The sequence below is a fragment of the Mus musculus genome, chromosome 15 (genome assembly GCF_000001635.26).
Source record: "Mus musculus strain C57BL/6J chromosome 15, GRCm38.p6 C57BL/6J".
NCBI classification, from domain to species: Eukaryota; Metazoa; Chordata; class Mammalia; order Rodentia; family Muridae; genus Mus; species Mus musculus.
The window spans coordinates 97,598,719-97,621,093 of NC_000081.6; the positions used below are offsets into that span (position 1 = coordinate 97,598,719).

Here is a 22,375-nt window from a genome sequence, read left to right on the forward strand (position 1 = left end):
AAACTATGCTTGTGTATCTCCTTACTCACTTAAAGACAGCCCCTTAGAACCAAGGCTAGAAGTGGGGCACTGTTTCTACTCTATTACTGAACCTCTGTCTTGAAGAATGGCCCTGTTCCAGGCTCTGCACACAGTCAGCCTCTGTGCACATGTCAGCAAATGGTCCCCCAGGCTCAGTTGCATTAAACAGACACAGTGAGAAAATAACTGTGAGGCCATCTATCAACTGTGCCTCCTCACCAGCAGCACATCCTAATGAAGAAGGGAAGAGAGGAAGAGAGAACGGTACTTAATATTTGTTGCTGAGTGAAAAAAGAATAAGAAGAAAGAAAATGACTAGTCCCGGATTTTGGCACCAGATGAATAATAAATAAATAAACAAATAAATAGGAAGGCCATGACTGTTCCTCCGTATGGTGAAGGAGAAAGTTTATTGTAGATGCAAGGGAGAACATAGCCAGAGGCAGGGACCTCAGGGGAGTCTAGAGTAGACATAACCCTGAGCCATGTGAGGAGAAGGTGCAGAAAGAGAAAGGAGAGGGGGCAATCACCTGCCGAAGCCAAGAGGACAAAAAGGAAAGAAGGAGGTGGGTAACCAAAATGGCTGGATTGTATAGGGAAGAGTCTCTGGGGGAGGAGCAGCCCAGCCCCTGGCTGGAGAACTAGGATAGAGGATGGGGAACCAGGTACGCCAGCTGTACCCTGTATCAGGTATGAACTGAGGGATGCTTGGACAACCTGGTGACCAGGTCCTCTTCCATCTGTTAAGTAGGCACCTCAGCCATTTTCTCCAGGATTTGAAGCTTAGCAGTTACAAATTCGTTGATTTATTTACATGTGCCAGTTGATAGAGCAAGAATGTGTCAGGGATTTCTTTTTTTTTTTAGATTTATTTATTTATTATATGTAAGTACACTGTAGCTATCTTCAGACACCCCAGAAGAGGGTGTCAGATCTCATTACGATGGTTGTGAGCCACCATGTGGTTGCTGTGATTTGAACTCAGGACCTCTGGAAGAGCAGTTAGTGCTCTTAACCACTGAGCCATCTCACCAGCGGATTTCTTCCTTCCTTCCTTCCTTCCTTCCTTCCTTCCTTTCTTTCTTTCTTTCTTTCTTTCTTTCTTTCTTTCTTTCTTTCTCTCTTTCAACCACAGAAAAATAAATTATCATGGTTTAAATTAAGTCATTAAGATTTCATTTGTCTTCTTGACCCGCATCTCACTGTACAGCCCGGGGTGAATCTGCATACTCATGTCTCATCTATGCACCAGCACACCCAACTAAAGAAGGTTATAATTTCCTTAAGTTACTATTCTCTCTCCCTCAGCTGAATAGTGTTGTGTATGACAGGAGGTGTAAGTCCTCACGGCAAATGTTATTGAATCTTACCAAGAAACTGCTAATAACCCAGGCCAAGGTATCTATGGAGTGGACACTTATAATTATTGGGGGACAGGCTTGCTTTTCTAAAAAGTTATTTATTTAAAAAGCAACAGACAGAGATGATAAATCATACCTGTAACCCCAGCAGTTGAGAGGATCTGGAGTTCACGGCTAACCTCCACTACTGGAGTGGACAGCCTAAGCTACATGAATCCCTGTTTCAAGAAACAACATCTATTTGTTATGCAGAAATATGGAGATGTATACAGTAGATGTGAAAATTGAAAATAAGTTTATTTTACATATTAGTCTTATATCCAGTCACCTTCTTATAATATCTATTTTTATTAAAAGATCTACATTTAAATGTTGAGAATAAAAGATAAAAACATAAAAATAAAAATGACACTCAATAGAAATAGTTAAATGTGCAGAGGCATGCAAAAACAGAATACCATGGCATCTTTACTGGCACTCCTGATTAGAAGAGGACATAATCTGGGAGTAACTTAAAGATGAAAGTGGGGTTTGGGCTTATATGTCCTGAACAGTGTTCATCATTGAGGGAAGTCAGGGCAGGGACTCCAGCAGGACAGGAACTTGAAGAAACTATGAAGAGTGCTACTTACTGGCTTGCTCCCAGGCTCATGGCCAGCCATTTTTCTTACTGTAGCCCAGACTCTCCTGCCTAAGGATGGTACCACCCACAGTAGGCTGTGTAGTTCTATATCAGTTATTATTATGAAAATGCCCCCAAAGACATGCCCACAGGCCAATCCGATGAAGTCAATTCTCCAGCTGAGATTTTTTCCTCCCAGATGTTGTAAGCTAACTGGTATACTGCCTCCTGGTTTATATGCCTGCTTCTCTTCTTCCTGCCAAATAATCTATATATTGAGTGAAGGAGTGACCTGAGCTGACACATTTTGAAAGGAATATATATATATCTCCAGCAGACAGAATGGCCCCCATTGGAATTTTCAGTGGCAAGGCCATCTATCCTGTTTCCAGGCATTCTTTCACTAGTACTAGAACTTTGGGATTCTAACATGGACTGAAGACCAGCAGCTTGCTAGGGTTCTTCCAGGTCTCCAGTACCGGGTTTGGATGGCTGAAACATTCAGTTTCATAGCGTTAATGATTATCGGTGTCTTGTCTGTCTGTCAGTAGACAGTCATTATTGGACTACACAGGCTGTAGCCTGTAAGCCACTCTAATAATTCTTCTATTAATATACATGTGTTCAATCTATTCAATCTATCAGTTCTGTCCCTTTAGAGAACCCCGACTAATGCACGCGAGGAGTGTTGCTGTGACAGATCTGACCATGTGGTCTTGGGGGATTATGGAAAATGATTTTTGGGTTGGGGACATCATTGAGTACACAGAGCTCAGTGGGTTGGTTTCTGGGTGCACAAAAGATCAGAATGTTGGGCTCGAGGCAGCAATGCAGACAATGAAGGCCCAGCTTGTCAAGTTTCAGAGGGATGTTTGAGAGTTCCTTAGAGACTCCATCAAGGCCGTTAAATGTTTTGAATTAAGAATATGTGGTTCTGACCCACTGGGACTAAAGAAGCAGCTGTGATTAACCAGAGATCAAATCCACCAAGTGAAACCTTTGCTTTGCTGGGACAATTGATACTGGTCAGCTGGGGCTGAAGAATCAGCTATGATTTGAAAGAAACTGACACAATTGAGACAAACTCTCCGGGGAAGTGCTTCTGAGAGCCAGCACACACACACACACACACACACACACACACACACACACACACACACACACACACATACACACACACACACACACACACACACACATACACACACACATACACACACACACACACACACACACACACACACACACACGGCTGTATCACAGGGCCACCCAAGGTTGTGCCTCCTGCTGCCACCAAACTCCGTAGCGTATCAGAGTCTCCCAAGTGGTGATGGTTTTGAAGTTATGAAGGACTTATGAAGTGCAGCTGAGGCTTGACATAGTGAGAGACCTACAGAGGCCTTTTGGTAAAAGAAGAACAGTTTCAGTTGTAGTAAACACCCAGGAACTGAAGAGGTCATAGAGCAGCTTGGTACCACGTGGCAGGGTCAGAATCCCTGATGAGAGCTCTGGAGAGAAGAAAAGTAAAGATGCAACCCAGTTGTAACAGGAGAGCCAGTGTTTCTACACACAGAAGAGAGGAGTGCATCTCTGTGAGCACGCTCTCGGGCTATGTGAGACTCTCCACTACATTATGATAAGGTGGGAAAGAGCCTCATCATGAGGAGACATTTCTAATTGTATAAATTACCTGGTCTCATGCACTCTCTTGTAGCAATATAAAACAAACCAAGACACTCAGTTATTAGTTATTATTCAAGTACTAGGATGATGCCTTAGGAGTTTCTTTACACAACTTCATGTCACATGCAAACAGAATGCCTTATTTCTTCCTCTCTTATATGGATGCCATATATATATTTCTCTAGTTATCCTGACTAGAGTCTTCAAGACCCTGTCTTGTTCATGACATCCCAGAAAGAGCTCCTGGTCTATCACCATTCAAGGTGCTAGTCACTGTGGTTTTCTTAGCTGCTGTCTTAGTTAGGGTTTTACCGCTATGACTGGACACCATGGCCAAGGCAACTCTTATAAGGACAACATTTAATTGGCCCTGGCTTACAGGTTCAGAGGTTCAGTCCATTATCATCAAGGTGGGAACATGGCAGCATCCAGGCAGGCATGGTGCAGGAGGAGTTGAGAGTTCTACATCTTCATCTGAAGGCTGCTAGCAGAATATTTGCTTCCAGGCAGCTAGGATGAGGGTCTTAAAGCCCACACCCATAGTGACACACCTACTCCAACAAGGCCACACCTACTCCAACAGGGACACACCTTCTAATAGTGCCACTTCTGGGCGGAGCATATACAGACCATCACAGATGTCCTCTATCAGAAGGGAGACTCCCTTTCTTGGTTTGTTTTTATTACAACAGAATGTTGAAAGACTCTTCCTATTTACTTTGCTTAAATAATAAAACTTAGAAGCTGAGGGTGGGGCTGTAGCCAGGTCAGTAAAGTGTTTGCCATTCAAGTGAGAGGATATGAGTTCAATCCCCGGCATGCTCCTGGGACACAGCAGCATGTGTCCTTATGATCCCAGAGCAGGGAAGAAGGAGGCAGAAACATCCCTGTGGGGAAGAAGGAGGCAGAAACATCCCTGTGGCTTGCTGCCCCATTAGTTTCTCTGAATCAGTGAGATTACGGTCCAGGAAGAGACTCTACCTCAAGCATAAGGTGGAGAGTTATTGCAGACATCCAAGGTCGACCTCAGGCACATGAACACTAACTTCTGACTCCATGGATCAACAGTTTGGGCTGTATTTAGCAGATTTGTTCTGCTTTTAGTCTTTACGGAGCTGAATAGTGGCTGAGCAGTGGGAGACAGCCTCACTCATGTGTCTGACGGCTGGTGCTCTCCCCCTGAGTCTCATTCTTCTCACGTCGTCTGTTATCTGCAAGGTTTCTAGACCATGCATCTTTACCAGGAGACCTTGAAGAACCGATGCAGGAAAGTGAGGACAGAAGACACTGCCCTCTTCAGGCTTGCTTAGAAATCACTCTTTGTTCTTTCACATCCTAACAGCAAAGCTAATTGCTCCATACACCCTAGATGCACGGGTATGGTAATAGGTTCCCCATCCTTATGGAAGGAGTCCCATCAAAGTGGGGCCAATGAATGATCCATTATTTTCCCATCTTCCTCTCTGCTCTCCTTGCATTTCCAACAGTGGTGTCTTCTTAGATAGGAAGGCATAAAGATCATTTTTCTCTGCAGTTTATGTCTTTTTCCTCAAGGGGGGAAAAGACATTAAATAAGTTTTGCTCTTAGGAAAGTAAGTAGAGAGATGTCAGAATAGGACATGATAAATGATAATGTACTGTTTGGAGCCAGGTCCCATAAACTCAATACACAAACAAAATCTGGAAAATTGTAAATAGAATTCTGTTCCTTCTGTTTTCGGTTTGGAGAATGGTATTTCTCCTAACTAATTACATTTACATGATTTGTTCATTAATTGTTTTGAAGCAGCTGTCCCATAACTAAAGGGAAACAATGATAGTAATTTGCATATTCTTAAATTATAATTAAAGTTCCAGAGACAAATTTGAGTCCTCACAGCATGGAACAGTTATGTAAGACTCTGTGTTCAGGAACATGCTCATGGGAGTGAACAAGGCTGATTTGCTAGGCTTTTCCAGTAGTGGGGAATGTGAGTGTGAACAGGTAAGTCCTTAGGGAGCCCTCACATTAGAACAGCAAGATGAAACACCTATTGATAAGTAGTACACATTCGGCTTCTAACACCCAGTTCAAGAGAAACCCTTGGGCCTGTTAGATTCCTTGGAAGAAATTTAGATGCACAATTTTCAACAATATCAGGACCAATGAAACATGTTTGAAAGATTTCAGCATCCGAGTAGAAGTTATAGACAAGGGCTCTCACACACCAGAGGAATCTGTTGATTGTCATGACTTCAAGAATCTAATACTGCACTGGGCTTTTAATCCCAGGGCTGGGGAGGCAGAGGAGGCAGAGAGGCAGAGAGGCAGAGAGGCAGAGAGGCAGAGAGGCAGGAGGCAGGTGGATCTCTGTGAGGTTGAGGGTGGTATGGTCCACAGAGCAAGTTCCAGAACAGCCAGGGCTGTTAGACAGAAAAACCCTGTCTTGAAAAAATAAAAAAATAAATGAATAAATAAATAAAAGAAGGAGGAGGAAGAGGAGGAGGAGGATCAGAATCAGAAGCTAGTAACACAAGTGAGTTTGGAATGTGTGCTCCTTTAAAACAGAGCCTACTTGATTTCTATAACTAATAATGGCTGCCATGTAACAAGCTTATCATGTTCTCTAGCCTGTTATGTGTACTCCATTATTCGGTCCTCAAGGTGCCTCTGTAGGCGGTCTGTATTAAGTAAACACACTGGATGGCTTGAATGGCAGTTTGCATCCTCATAGCACTAGAGACTGCAGCATCCAGAGCGGTGAGGGCCGTGTGGAAAGAGTTGTTCAGACATCTCTCCTAGCTCGTAGGTGGCTGTCTACCCCGTGTCTTCACACTCTCTTCCCACCATAGGTGTCTGTGTTCAGATTCTTCTTCCCATAACAGTCATGTTGGCACACCCTCATGACTCCATTCAACTTCCTCTCCCCGCTTTAGAAGATCCCTTCTCCAAGTGGCTGCAGAGATGGCTCAGAGGGTAAGAGCATTTGCAGTTCTTTCAGAGGACTGGGGTTTGGTTCTCAGCACCCACCCGGTGGCTCAGCACGGTCTGTAACTCTGGTTCCAAGACATTCAATGTCCTTGTCTGACTTCTGAAAGTGCCAGATAGTGCATACACATGCATGTGTATGCATAAGTAACCAAATACGTACGCATATTTTAAAACTCCCACCTCTAAGAGTACTTACATCCTAGCTCACCACCGGGCTGTGGTGTTGTGACTTAGCTTCAAAGTATGAACTCGAGTGGCATGGGCACCATTCGGTCCATATATTACTATATAATCCCGTTTTACAACTGAGGAAATAAGTCTAGAAGAATTGTTGGGTAGCTCTTTAAGATTACCAGAAGAGAGGGGGGGGGATAAGCGAGGGCAATTAGGAGTCAAATATGAGCAAAACATCCTAACGAAACCCATTATTTTGAATACTAACTATAAAATAGTAAGGTATGCCTCTAGGTCAGGTGGGCTCGGAGTCCTTCAAAAGCACCGTATGTTCACATAAGACCTTTTCCCTAACCCCGTCCCCCACCCCCAGGCTCCTGCACCTAGAAGCACCACATGACCTTTTAGCAAGTCTCAACTCCCCCGTTGTGGGCATCTGCCTGTGATTGCGCTAGATAGCGCACCACCAGACTGTGGTGTTCAACCCAGGGCTTAGTACTTGATGAATATTGAAATAAATCTTGTACCTCAAAAAGAACCATGACCTTGCCCAGCCAAATGGTGTACAAAATTGTAATATTGAATATCCTAGTACAGCATTTTTTTGTGTAAGAATCCTATGGGGAGGGAGATGGCTCAAAAGTACCCACTGTGTCGACGTTAGGGCCTAAATTCATATCCCCATCACATGTGGTGTCTTGCCCAGTAATGGGAGTGGGCATGGAGCTCACTGGGCAGCCAACCTAGCCAATTAGTTAACTCTGGTTCAGTGAGAGAGACTGTCTCAAAAACTAAGGTGAAGAGTAATTGAGAAAGACATCCTGATTAGAGCTCTAGCCATGTGTGTGCGCATGCACATGTACCCCCATGTACACATTTACACTCCCACGGGAACACAAACATGCTCACATCTCACACATATGTATACGCATATAGGAGAAAAAATAGTGTTTGAGATGCATGTCTTTCTTATTAACGGAAGCTTTGTTTGGGGGAGGGAGGCATTTCTGTTGTTCAGGCCTCAGCGGAAGAGATTTCCTTAGGGGTGGGGTGGAAAATTAGGAGCGATGATCCTCTAACCTGTGCTGAGGACAGGTCGGATTAGGAAGGGTAGATACATCAAAAGACCAGAGGATCCTTTCCTCTGGTCAGATTTTCTGAAGAGCAGTGCGGGTTGCCATAGCAACGGCAGCACTTTGTAGTCCCGCCCCTCCTCGCTTCCTACCTGCTGGTGTGGAAGGGCTGGAAGCGCCAGCCTTCCGCCGCAGTAGGGAGTCCTCCTCCAGGCTCTTGAGAGCCAGAGGTAGGGGAAGACTCACGCGAGACAACCGGGGAGAGACGACGGGGGTTGAACCAGCCAGGGGCTGAAGGAAAGAAGCTTAGGGGATGGGGAGGGACCTCCCCTGCCAGGAGGTGAAGGCTAAAGCGTGGGCAGGAGTGACAAAGGCATAAAGGAGGAAGCTGCCACCGTTGGCAAATAATCACAGCTGGGCCAGCAGTTCTCAGAGCTGATTATTCTGTGATCCCCGGCTTAATTGATTTTACACAACCTCCTGACTGCGCAATTGGGAGCCTCCAAACAAGAAAGGCAGTTTTCAAAGGACAGCTGCTTGCTCGAGTGGACACCCCACACAGAATTGTTTACTGGAGCTTCTAATGACTTCTTCTTCTCAACCGAGCCAGAAAATATCTTCCTAAAGACGAAGCGGGAAGGATGCCAGGGCTGTGGGTATTGCTACAGTGCGTAATGATCAGTCTTCCTAATCAAATCAGTGACTTTACTGCGAGAGTGCCCGTTTCTGCCCTAACAATATGATACGGGATTGCTAAACTAACAGCCATTACTGTTTTCTAGACTCTTCTCTCCGTTTATTCTAAGTCAGACATAATTCTACTTGGTGGTAATTTTTGCAAGATTCAAAGAGAGTAGAGGACTAGGGTTGATCATAAATTATATTGACACCATTGATGAAGACGTTAGGAAATCATGGAGTCAGAAAAAAAAATACTCAGGCTTATCGGGGTTTTCTTTTAGGGGAAAATGACCAACTCTATCAAAATCACAGAGAAAATTTATCCAAACAATACCCAGAGTCAATCACGGTCCATTGAAAAACAAACGGGAGAAATGTACAATTCTGCAGCCACTCCCAGCCAGTGCAGCCCCTCATTAACAGCAACAAGACAGTTAATTTACTTAGCAACCCGCCGCTGGCTTTCAGCCGTTGTCTTCCTCACATCTGCTGCTCCAGCATGATGCATTTAATAAATATGTTTATAAGCCAGCCATTTATTTCTGGCACCGTTTTTGCCCTTTTCTACACCAAACTTCATTCATGGGGAGGAGACGTGTTAATTGTCCCATCCGTACGTGACCTTTCGTACTATGCTGCTAGGAGATCCTCCAGAGCCTAACACTGAGCACAGTGTGAGCCGCCAAGCCCGGCAGAAGCTGGAGACAACATCTTTGTGTCATAGTCAGCAGTGAAACATCAGGCCAAGGGAATACAAACTCTGGGACGGAGCAGGAGTACCCAGGAAGTCTCAGCTCACGCTTCTCCTGACTCTAGATGGCAAAGTGTAGCGGTGCAGAGTAATGCTACATATTAAGGGGGACAGTTAAATAGAGTTCACTGCATTTGGGTTTATGAAAATGGCCCGAGACAAGGCAGGTAGCCTGTGATGCCACCTAGTTACCAAACAATCAGGGATTATTTGATTATCTTCAAAGAGATCCATTCTCCAAAATTTGCATGGATTGTCTATGAGTGAGGATGTTCGTTGTCGTGAGCTAACCAGATGGCTTAGCTGAGAGATGGCTCAGTGGTTAAGAGCACAGGCTGCTCCTCCTGAGGACCTCTGTTCGGTTCCCAGCACCCACGTGGTGGCTCACAACCATCTGTAACTCCAGTTCTAAGGGATCCCACATCCTATCCTGACTTCTGCAGGTACCAGACAGGCATGTGGTCCACATAGGTCATGTAGGCAAAGCACTCATATAGACAATAATCTTGGAATCTTTTAAAAATGTCCATCCATCACCCCATACGGCCATTGTTGACTGTGCTAGAAGTCCCAATGTCCCAGAGGTTACTTTTTTAAAGATGAGGGGTCAGCTCTCCAGAGGAACACAAGATGGGCCAGTAGGATGGGCCAGTAGAAAAACCCCTTAACCAGGAATAAATAAAATAGCCTCCTATTCTACAGGCCTACCACTAACAGTCATGCAACCTATGTTTCTGAATCTGTATCAATTAGCTATTGCCATGTAACAAGACAACTCAAAGCTGAAGGGATTAAAGTAACAGCTGCCTACTTATTCTTCTGTGACTGGGTGTTTCTGCTCATCTGGGAGCAGCTGCTCTCAGCTTGGTTTACTTATCTGTGGAGAGCCGTGCTGCGAGCAATCGTGGCGCTGGCCTCCGCTGTGCCTAACTAGTAAACAAGCCTTGTATGCAGGTGCGAGAGTGAACTCACTCCTAGTCACTCCCATTCTCGGGGTGTAATAGTGGGGTCATGGGCGAGCAACGAATCAGGAGCTGTCACGCCATATCAGGTGCTGAAACGTCACGCTGCGGGCTATAAAAGCGGCGCCATTTTCCCAGTTCGGGGTCTTCCTGAAGAAGTAAGCAATAAAGCTTTTGCCGCGGAAAATTCCGGTTTGTTGCGTCTTTCTTGCCAGTCGAGTGGGACACAATACTTATCCATCTGTGGTCACATGATGGCTCACTCCTTACAGAACTTAGTGTAGCCACAGCTAGGACAACTCAACTCTGCTTTACACAGCTTATCTCATTCTCCAGTGAACTACCACAAGTTTGTTCTCATAGTAGTAGAGAGGGAATGGTACACAGGTGATAGGGAAGGGTGGACCAGGGGTTTTTTCAGGGAGGGAAGAAGATGAGAATGGGAGGGAAGGAAGAAGAAAAGAAAGGGAGAGAACAGAGAGGAAGAGGAGGAGGAGGGAGGGGAGGAGGGAAGGGAAGAGGGAGGAGAGGAGGGAGGGTGGAGGGAGGGAGGGACAGACGACAGAGAGAGAATAGTGCGTGATCTTTTGGGACCTAAACTCAACATGGCTCTTTAAGCCTGCCTTTTCTCTGAGTGGTCATGCTTCCTAACTGGTTGCTGTGCAACGGCTGACAAATCGTGAAGTGTCTTTAGCAGATTTGACATAATAAGACAAAATTTGTAATGACATTTGGGTCACAGAACGTCGTGAGACTGTTTATTCATGCCCTTTGCCACATTTGAGGGAGGGAATGTCCTGAGAGGTATTTCACTTATGAATATCATTTGCCTTGTCCCAGGCGGCTTGCAGGCAGCCTGCTACATGAATGTATGCACAAATATCTCAGCAGACTAAGGAAGCACAGAACTGAGACAAGTCAAAATAGCTATTAGCGGGGAATCAAGGCAGGCTCAGAGTAGGAAGAGACACTAGCGCAAATATACAAATATTGCTATAAGGATATACTGTGAGTCTCATTAAGTCTTATATTGGCTCTGCATTTCCTAGAAATAACAAAAACTAAAAAGTTGGAGAGATGGTTCAGTAATTAAAAGCACTGACTGCTCTTCCAGAGGTCCTGAGTTCAATTCCCAGCAACCACATGATGGCTCACAACTATCTGTAATGGGATCTGATGCCTTCTTCTTGTGTGTCTGAAGAAAGCTACAGTATTCTCATATAAATAAAAATAAATCTTTTTTTTTTTTTTGGTTTTTTGAGACAGGGTTTCTCTGTATAGTCCTGGCTGTCCTGGAATTCACTCTGTAGACCAGGCTGGCCTCGAACTCAGAAATTCTCGCCTGCTTCTGCCTCCCAAGTGCTGGGATTAAAGGCATGCGCCACCATGCCCTAAAAATAAATCTTAAAAAAATAAAATAAAAAGGAAAAAGTCAACTTAGTCAGGGTTTCTATTCCTGCACAAACATCATGACCAAGAAGCAAGTTGGGGAGGAAAGGGTTTATTCAGCTTACACTTCCATACTGCTGTTCATCACCAAAGGAAGTCAGGACTGGAACTCAAGCAGGTCAAGAGGCAGGAGCTGATGAAGAGGCCATGGAGGTATGTTCCTTACTAGCTTGATCAGCTTGATTTCTTATAAAACCCAGGACTACCAGCCCAGGGATGGCAGCACCCACAATGGGCTGGGTCCTCCCCTCCTTGATCACTGAGAAAATGCCTTACGGCTGGATCTCATGGAGGCATTTCCTCAAGGAAGCCTCCTTTCTTTGTAATAACTCCAGCTTGTGTCAAGTTGACACACAAAACCAGCCAGTACAGAAGTGTTCCCCAAGTTGTGTTATCCAAGTTGTGTTGTAGTGGAACAAGAAAGATTTCCTGGCCCGTACCCTGCCTCCCAAGCCCCAGTGCAGTTTACTGAGAAGCCCTTCCTGTCCATTGCTCCACTGGATGCTTTCTGTTTCTACATTGCAGTAAGGTGTGCTCCTTAGGTCCTGAATGAAGTGAGCATATCCCACAAACCAACGGCAGTGACCACGTCTGGACGATGGTAAAAACTGCCTTGGGTATTCATGGGACAAGGTGAAAGGACACAGTATACATAGATTGTTTCCATTGGCAGTGTTTCCTTTTAAAAGAAATCTGAGTGTTGGGGTCACGAGGTGCAAATAATGAGGATAGGACTGCCGAAGTCAGAATTAAACCAAAAGCAACTTTATTCACCGCAGGAAAATGCTTCTAAGCAGTTAGGGTCACAGTCAGTCTCGGACGCTGACACTACGACCTTGAAAAGCACTCGAGCAAGCAGTCCCCCTTTGAAGCATAAACCCACGAGCAGATGTTCAGGGGATAATAAAGAAGGTATTTGTCAACTGAGGGTTGGTTCTCAAGCCGGGGGTGCAGCAGATAGCAAGATGGCAGTACAGGTTCAAAGCTACTCAAGGGAACAGTCTTGGCTCTCAACTGTATGGCGCTCCGCAGGCCAGGTGGTTTTACCACAATTGAGAACAAACGTAGGCCTTGAGGGCCTGAAGTAAGAGAGGGATGGCAAACCAGTGCTGGGAAGCACTTTGGGCTCCTCACTGAGCTCTGGGTGTTAGAGGGAACTCTGTGGAGATATCAATATTAATTAAACAAGAATTCATATTGAGTATGGACAAGGCAAGTTTGTAAACATATTGTGGAAACCCAAGGATTTGAGGAGCCAGGCCTCAACTGGGACATCCTTTCATGAGCCCATTGATTCCCAAAGAACTTTCCAGAACGAGTTCATAATAAATATTTCTCTGAGTGGAATTGGTACATCACGGGGCCAAAGATGATTGTTTCAAAATATCTAATACACTCCTTTTTGTCTTTGTAAGCTCTGTATATAGGAAAGTATCAGAACTTGTGTCTATAATTGTTTATACTAATATCAAAGGTGTTAACTCTAAATACACACACAAAAAAAAGGTGACTTCAAAACAGTCATCTTATGCAGGCTGCCCTGGATACTCCAGTGATTTCTAAGAAAAAGTGGAAATTTCTTCCCCAAGCAGAAGACAGACATACTTTCCTGTCTTCCAAATTGCTGTATCTCACAGTTAATAATCACCACTTCAAGTGGATATACAGAGCAATGTGAAAAAAATATAAAAGTTGCCAGAGTCAAAATGGAGTCACTTAGGTCAATTATATTTGTTAAAGTAAATAAGCCAGGCTGGAGAGAGAGATGGCTCAGTGGCTAAGAGCACTGACTGCTCTTCCAAAGGTCTTGAGTTCAATTCCCAGCAACCACGTGGTGGTTTACAACCATCTGTAATGGGATTCGATGCCATCTTTTGGTGTGTCTGAAGACAGCAACAGTGTATTCATATACATAATACTCATATACATTAAATAAATAAATCTTAAGGACTGGAAAGATGGCTCAGAGTTTAAGAGCACCAGCTGCTCTTCCAAAGGTCCTGAGTTCAATTCCCAGCAACCACATGGTGGCTCACAACCATGAGGTCTGGTGCCCTCTTCTGGCCTATAGTCACACATGCAGGCAGAATGCTGTATACATAAGTAAAAAAAAATTTTTTTAAGTAAATAAACCAGGAAGTTACGAAGGAAGGGCTGAGTTCTTATCCATGATTATCTGATAACAGTTCTGCTAGCCTGCTAGCCTGTGCAGATGCTACCAAAGCCTGCTGTGAAAGATGCTCTCCTGGAACATCTGCCCCAACAACTGGCTTCTCGGTCTCAGACTGACACCAGTCTAACCAAGGACGATTGTTTCAAAATAGCTCATGGGCTCCTCCCCACTCAGGGGTGGTGGGGGTGGGGGTGGGGGCTTCAAAAACACACTATGTGTGTACAGATGCGTTCCCACTGCAGGATTCAATCCCCTTCAGGAAGATAGTCCCAAACAAACACCACTATGCCTTGGAGAAAATCTCCCTTGTTTCTTCTTTACGCTTGAGGTGGCAGTAACATCTAGATACAAATATGAGCAGACAAAACCAAAATGATATGAAGAGCTCAGACTTCTCCCGACCCTAAATGCACAAGCTTTTGATCAGCCACGGGGAGGTAAATAAAACACGGGCCTATTGGGGCTGACGGAAGTCAACCTCAAAATTAAACATTAATTTTTTAAAAAGCTATCTGCATATGGGCTTACCTCTATAATTAGGAGCCTCGATTTGAGTGCCTACAATAAGAAATGAAAAGTACAAAGTCATGAGGATTAACAAGCTGCCTTCAAAACAAAACAAAGCTCTCAGACTTTCACAGCGCACAGGAGGGGTGTATGTGTGTGTAGACAGAGGAGGGAGGGCAGGGGGAGGGGGAGAGGAGAGGAGGGGGAGGGAGGGAGAGAGGGAGAGAGAGACCGAGAGACGAGAGACCGAGAGAGATTGGTGTCAGACTCATCCATCTGCCGTTCCTGGGATAACTCACCCTACTGGGAATGGCGTTAATGTTTTCAGGAGCATGGAGAGGTCAAGACCTAATCACTTGAAGGGCTCCCTCTCACCACTGCTACATTAAGGAGTTCATTTGCAGCACAGGAGTTTAAGAAACTCACTCAGAGATGAATGGTCTTCGAGTGTAACCAGGTGAAACAAAGTCGGCTAAGCTCCTTGAGGTCATTAGACCCGGTGCTCAGCAGTTTCCGTAACTGTAGAGCAGGCCCTGCCATGTGAGGCTTTCTGCTGCCCTTTTGATGCTTCTCTGGTGTACTGAGTTTGAGCCAACGCTCACGGGCGGAGCTCTCAGCCACCAAGCTTTAATCTCAGCCCTCTCTTGACTGGTTATTCTCAGACAGGATTTTTGTTACCATTCTGTCTAAACTCCCACAGTTACCTGGCAAAAGCCAGGTAGGCCGACCCACTATAAAAGGGGCTGTCTGCCTCCTCCTCCCCCCTCCTTTCTCTCGCCCTCTTGGGCTCTTCCCCTCCCCCCTCCCTTCCTCCTTCCCTTCCCTCTCTTTCCACATGGTCATGGCCAGCCTCTACTTCTCTACTCTCTCCTTCTCCCTGCCTTTCTCTGCCTCTACTACCCTCTTAATTCCCCTCCCCATGCCCTGAATAAACTATTCTATACTATACCCTCAGGGGGAGGGATGCCTTGGCATGGGCCTGCCTAGGCACCCCCTCCCCCCATAACTCACCACACCTTCATAGAACATACCTTATATCTCTCTATCTTTTTATAATCACATCAGTTTCAATTGCCCAGACAGGCCTATAACTCACTCTGTAGCTCAGGCAGGCTTTTGGCTTCTGATCCTCTTGCTGTCTTTGGAGCAGCTGAGATTTGAGACCTGCCCCACAATTCTGGGCCTCTCTGACTTTGTTTGATGTAAGCAATAAGGGAATGTCTCCACATAAAAGCCATATGGAGTCTTCCATTTGCACTCAAACTTCCTGCGCCCTTTAAGAGATGGGCCTTTAGAAAGAAGCCAGCAGAAACTCAGTGAGAGACCCCTATAACATGTAGCCCTTGAAACCTAAGGGAGCTAGTGTGGCAGATGATTAGCACTAGTGAGTGCCTCTATGACACACAGGACACTGTCAGAGAGGAAGAGGGGACTCAGATGCCCAGGGTTGCCCCCAAGAACAGCTTCCTGGTGTTTCCTTATTCTTTACGTCAAAGTCACCAGACAGGTCTTTTACAAACAGACAGCTCTGTGTTTGCACTCCGCTGTCACTGTTAGGAAAGGAACTCCCAGTGGCCGGTGCTGGATGTGGCCCCCTGGTGCCCCCACCTGTGCACTCAGCTCTTCTGATCAAAACCTTCTTCAGATCAAATCTGATATATACACATTCAGAGCTCAATGGAACCTCTCGGCCAGCCAGCTGAGGTTCTGTACACTGGAAGATCACGTTCCATACAACCACCACCAGCTTAACCCTGTTCTTCATTTACTACACACTGTACTGGATAAAATGAACAGAAGTCCCAGGACAGACCCAAAAAAGGACTGAGCTGCCTCCGAGTCCATCACTCATCTCTTTAGGATGCTCCCTGCATCCTGTGCCACCATTCCACTCTGTGTGTTGCTTCTATTGGAACAGTTTGCTCTTTTTCCTCGTCTTGTAAAATGAGACCGTAAGACTCTGGTGAGCCTTAGCTTACGGGGGACTCCCAGAATGGACCACTTGGAGCTGGAATTGATGCAAAAAGCAAGAGGAATTTATTGTTCCAGTGCACTGGGGTCATCCCAGACCTGAAGAAGAGGCCCGTTCATAAAGTTTTTATATGGTTTCCAGGGGCAGAATAGAGCATCAGCAACTAGGCACAATATGATTGGTCTTTAGGGAATGAGGTAGTAGGGCTTACTCAGCCTCTCCCTTCTGGCCTACATGCTCTCTGACCTGTCTCTTCCAGGAGGGGAGGGGTCCAGTGGAATTTTGGAAAATTCCAAAGCTCTGAGCTGACCTCTTCATTCCCCCCTTCTCTTTGTGCAAGCTTCAATTCTGAAGTTATTGCTGGTATTCTGATAGCTCATACTTCTGGTCTTCTGTATCTAGTTCTTTGTATCTTCTGCTTTCAGATCACTAGCTGTACTGTGCTCCCTAACAAAAGCAACCAAGCAGTTCAAAATGTCAACAATATCAGAACAATGGGGGTCCTAACAAGGTGGATATGAGGGTGGTTAACCAGGGGGAGGAGTTAAACCAAGACTTGAACCAGCCCTGACTCTTCATTTGGCTAGCCCTTCTCTCACCTTGGCCATTGAGTCTTTTAACAACCCCAGAATGGTCTATACAAAAGCAACACTACTCAGCTAAGGCAGCACATAGACCTCCTATTCTGCAGTATTATTTTTTTCAAGACAGGGTTTTTCTGTGTAGCCCTGGCTGTCCTGGAACTCACTCTGTAGAGCAGGCTGGCCTCGAACTCAGAAATCCACCTGCCTCTGCCTCCCAAGTGCTGGGATTAAAGGCATGTGCCACCACTGCCCAGTCCTATTCTGCAGTATTACTTCTGACAATGAAGTCAGTGATTCTTGAAGGTGACAGATGGAAGTTTCTATTTCTTCTACATCTAAATCAATGGCTCCCCTCAGACTTTCATAATTTTCTCCTTGTTAAGACCAAGCAGAGATCCTGGTGGCTGCCCAGGCCACCCCCAATTCCAACAGAAGAGGGACAGTGAGTGCTGTAACAGGTTTGGCAGATGGGCACATAGGATGGGGGGGGGGGGAAGGAACCAGAATCTAAAGGTACCACACCAGGCAGTCATGATCAAGACTGAGTGATCTTGAGTTTGAACAGATTGTCCATCTTCTGTACCATCCAGCGGGGGTCTCTGGGGTGTGGGGCATCTGCAGTTTTCACATAGGAAGTGTGCACTCAGGCTACAATACCATCCACCTTGAGGGCTGTGGGAATGGCTAGTAGCACCAGGAAGGCCCCTTCCATTGGGTTTCCAGTGACTGTGCCCGATGTCTCCTTACATAGACCCAGTCATCAGTCTGGAAGCAGCGAGGGGTCCCTGGCATCCCTGGAGCATTTACGGCAGACAGTGTTGGGCCAAATCTCATATTGTGGGATACCTCCTAGGAGGGCCCAGTAGACACCAAGGGAGTTGGGGTACCAAACAGGATCTCAAAAGGGGTCAGGTTAAAATGGTAGGCCAAGGGGAGGGGCACCAACCAGTCCGGGCCAGTCTCCAAGGTCAATTTAGTCAAGGTCTCTTGTAGGGGTTCTGTTTATTCTCACTACCTGCCCTGAACTCTGAGGACAGTATGCACAATCGAGCTTTCAATTAGTCCCCAATATCTCTGCCAATCCCTGACTTACCTTAAGAAACAAAAGCAGGACCATTGTCCAATCCAATTGCCTTGGGCACTCGTAACCTCTGGAAATTTTTCTTCTAATATCTTCTTAGCTACCACAGTAGCTGTTTCCTGCTTGATGGGGAATGTCTCAACCCATCCAGGGAAAACATCTACAGACACTAGAAGGTATTTGTAGCCATATCTTCCTGGCTTAACTTCTGCAAAATCCACCTCCCAATAAACCCCAGGCCGTCCTCCCCTAGGCCTTTTGCCCTGTTTACTCTTGGCTGCATAAGCATTTACTTGCTGGCACACCTTACACTGCTTTATCTTTCTGGCCCAGAACCTGAGGTAGGTATATATATATATATATATATATATACACGTATATATATATTGTATGTATTGTATATATTGTATGTATTATATGTATTGTATATATTGTATATATTGTGTGGTTATTGCCTTGGGCCATTGAGTCTCTTCCTTCTGATGTCTTGGGCAATGAATGATACTCACAGTCGCTGGCTTCATCAGATCCAAGATTTGCTACTTGTTTATTTCTTTACCCACTGATGTGAGCAGTCTCTCTCTTGGTATATAGCCTTGTGGACGTGGGCTGTGGCAAAAGCACACCTGCTATCTGTGTAGATGTTGATCTTTTTTGCCTGCTCCCAGGTCTAAGGCTTTGGTCAGAGCTATCAGCTCTGCCTTTTAGGCTGCCATTCCCAGAGGACGTGGTTCTGCCCAGACCACCTGGCACTCAGAGGTTTCAGGGGAGGTGGCTCTCCACAATGGTGGCCCCTGCCTTACATTGTCCCTCCACCCAAGTAGCTGCTACCATCAGTGAACCAAGGAGCAGTCAATCTGAGAGGTCCTTTAGCTATCCCTGGTCCTCAGCCTGAATCTGCTGGCTATCATAAGCTGGTGGGTTGAGGTCTGGGTCAGGTAACAGAGTGACCAGGTTGAGGGATGTGCAGGAGGAGGGATGTGCAGGAGGAGGGATGTGCAGGAGGAGGGATGTGCAGGAGGAGGGATGTGCAGGAGGAGGGATGTGCAGGAGGAGGGATGTGCAGGAGGAGGGATGTGCAGGAGGAGGGATGTGCAGGAGGAGGGATGTGCAGGAGGAGGGATGTGCAGGAGGAGGGATGTGCAGGAGGAGGGATGTGCAGGAGGAGGGATGTGCGGAGGAGGGATGTGCAGGAGGAGGGATGTGCAGGAGGAGGGATGTGTGGAGGAGGGATGTGCAGGAGGAGGGATATGCCAGATGGTCTCCTTTTGAACCAGTGCTGGCCGCCTTTCAGCATGTTGCCCAAATAACTTACTTTTCTCTGGCTGATTTGGGCCTTCTTGGCTGAGGCTCTGTATCCCAGTCCTCCCAGCTCCTCCAAGAGCCGTTTAGTCCCCTCTAGACAGTCCTCCTTAGTCTTGGGCCCCAGGTTTCTTCACAGGCAGGAGGGGAGTATTCCGAGGTGATTGGCACTTCCACAGGATCCCTTGTTCCAGGAGCCTGGTAGCGTGCAGCCTGGTTGCATCCTGGGCCTCCCTCAACATCGGATATTGGCGCACATACTCGGGGGAGGCCTGGGCATCTGGTCTCTGCTTAACCTCATGTACCTTGGTCAAATGTGTGGGTCGTCATGCAGCCCCTGAAACCTGCCAGTGGAGTGCGGTGGGGGAACCTTCAGGTGCCCCTTGCCTTTTGCCATATTAAAGTCCCAGTCAGGTCTAGTCAGGGAGAGCCTGCTGTCCACGTCCACGACAGCCTGGTCAATCAATGGTGCCCCTGTGTCCAAGGGGTATTCTTTCTAGTTTCTGGCTTCCTGCATTATAAATAAAACAGTCTCAAAGAGATTAATCTGCCTCTTGGAAAGGGGTGGGGCTTTGCATTCCAGTTGTACAAGTTGGCCAAAGAGAAGAGCCAATATTGCATAGCCTGATTGCCCTTTTTCAGAGGCCCATACACCATTAGTGGGAGAGCCACCATGGTATCAGGGGAGGTGGCTCTCAGACTTTGTGTCCGCATGGTGGGACTGAGAAGTTGGGGGTCTCCTCCCGTTCCTCCCTCCAGTAAAGGGGGTGCAATAGCCCTGGTTCCATATGGACAGAGGATCCCAGAACCACTACTGGTGCTGGTGGGACCAGGGGGGCAAGGGTAGGGGGATATGGAGGAGGAGGGTCCTGGAGCAACGGGTCTGCTGGTAAAGGGTCTTGGAGGATCAACTTCTCATGACAGCCTGAACCTGTGAGGTGGGTCTTGGGGAAAGAAAGGCTTTTATTCACGAGGGGAGTGTCCTCCACTAGACTTTTCCAGGTATCTACATAAGTCACTTGGTATGGGTGCCTGAGAGCTCCTGGCTTAAAGACTCTCTCCTCTCCCGCTTTGATCACCTGCAAGTCAAAGGTCCACACAGGTGGCTACCCTACTTCGAGAGTGGGCCATTCGGAGGAACACAGAGTAACTCACTTGTTCTTTTCCTCTTTTCCTAACTTCCCTCCTGTGGCTATCTAGGATGTTTAATGAGGTAGATACAGTCTGTCCAACGTCCAAAGGTATTGTCAGTCCGATGTCCAAGAACACAGAACAAGATAACCAACAAACACAGGGAATGACAATCAACACACAGTTCGCCCCTTCCATGGGCGCAGTTACAGTTAGTCCCTTCCACTGGGGCTCGCACCAGAGTTGCTCGGCAAGCTCCAGCAGCACCCATGACAAAACAGGTGCCTCTGCCAATATGGCAGGGGCCAGATAAACCAGGTTACTGCAAGACCAGTCCAAACAAATGAGCACCCCACACCAGCCGACCTCTCCCGACCCTTTTCCCTACTGTCTTCTCCCTTGGCAGCAAACCCTGTAGTGAGGGTGAACTGTAACCTCACCTCAGGTTCATCCCAGTTCCTCCAGAGCTTGGTCTAGGCAGGCTCTTGCTCCCTCTGCATTATAGACTGAGAAGGCTATGACAGGTTTCAAATTGTCAGTCTAGGAGACTAGGCCTAAGAACTGGGCAAGTCAGATAAAAGTAAGCAAACAAACAAACAAACAAAACAAACAACAACATCAACAAAACAACCCGGGCTTCAGGTAGCAAGCCTTGGGTTGGATTTTCCCAGCACCAAATAAGTCAGATAAGGGGACAGACACATCTATAACCTCTGCACTTCAGACGCGGAAGTGGGAGTTGCCACGTGATACGCTTGAGGCCAGTCTGAAAGACACAGACCCTGTCTCTAAAACCAGATGAAAAGGGCCAGGTAGCTAGCTAGCTAGGTGCAGCTTTAAGCAGGCCACTGAGAATGGACCCCTCCTTTCTGTTTCCCTGGTAACACGAGAAAAAGGAAAGCCCTTCTTTAGGATTGAAATTACTGTACGGAAAGATGAAGTGCTCAGATTTCGGTTGAAGCCGTTCCGGACCTAACGGACCTAACCAACGTTCTAAGCTACCTAAAAGCTACATACTGTTATCTCTTCCTTTTAAGGGTTAATCCAGGGAATTGCCTCCCTGGGAGACCACCTCTCCTTAAAAAGCTGGTCCTCCGAAAGTAGTGCTGGGAGTGGGAAGGAGTAACTGTCCCTTTAGCAAGATAACCCACCCATCTTTCCCAGAGCTCCGCTCTCCAGGAAGATGCTTAAGGACCCTCCCGCCCACTTTTTAACTTCCCCTTCTCTTTGGCTACTGGCCAAAACCCAAGCACACTCCCCCACACCTCCCGCAGCGCTGGGCGTGGCTTCTTCTGTCCCTCCCCCTTCTGGTATGTGTCTGCTTCCCAACCTCTGCAAAGAACTTGGTTTTCCCTCTTCCCTTCCCATCTCCTTCCTCTGAGCCATAACCACAATGGGCCATCTTCTATGTCAGGCAAGCACTGGCAATGACCACCAGGCCATGGGTCCCCAAGCTTTCTTTTCTGGTATTTTACCAGTGTCACACTTGAAAAAGAGCTATGACCTGGGAAATCCAAAGAGTAAAAAAACAGCAATTGCAGACTAAACTACAGAAGTAAATGGTCGCCCCAAAGCAGCATGGCTCTCAGGGGTCAACTGTAAAGCTTTGGAGAGTTAGAACAGGAGAGATGAAGAGGAGAGGAAAAGGGCAGCTAAGAGGGTAGAAGCTGGGGAAATAACAGGAGTTTTACCCTGGGCAGTGCAGCACTTTTTTTTAATGGTTATTTTGAGACCTGGTACTTCTGATGTAGTCCAGGCTGGCTTTGAACTTAGGACTATTCTCTTGTTTCAGCCTCTTAAGTTCTGGAATTTCAGGCATATGCTCGTGTGTATAATGTGTATGTATGTGTGTATACATGTGTGTATGTTTGTGTGTG

At 46.4% G+C, this 22,375-nt stretch overlaps 1 long non-coding RNA gene across 3 annotated transcripts; it reads right to left on the minus strand.

Moving 5' to 3' along the window:
• Window positions 1-12,491: 12,491 nt before the first annotated feature.
• On the minus strand, window positions 12,492-21,556 carry Gm41394. 3 transcript variants are annotated; one of them, XR_875642.2, is made up of 3 exons: window positions 19,381-21,556; window positions 14,450-14,479; window positions 12,492-12,907 (listed from the first exon to the last, which is right to left on the minus strand). It is a non-coding gene; the product is annotated as a predicted gene, 41394 (long non-coding RNA). The 3 variants fall into 3 exon arrangements; XR_001781757.1 differs by lacking the exon at window positions 19,381-21,556 and adding an exon at window positions 18,078-18,382; XR_001781756.1 differs by lacking the exon at window positions 19,381-21,556 and having other exon boundaries at window positions 14,450-14,610.
• Window positions 21,557-22,375: the final 819 nt, after the last annotated feature.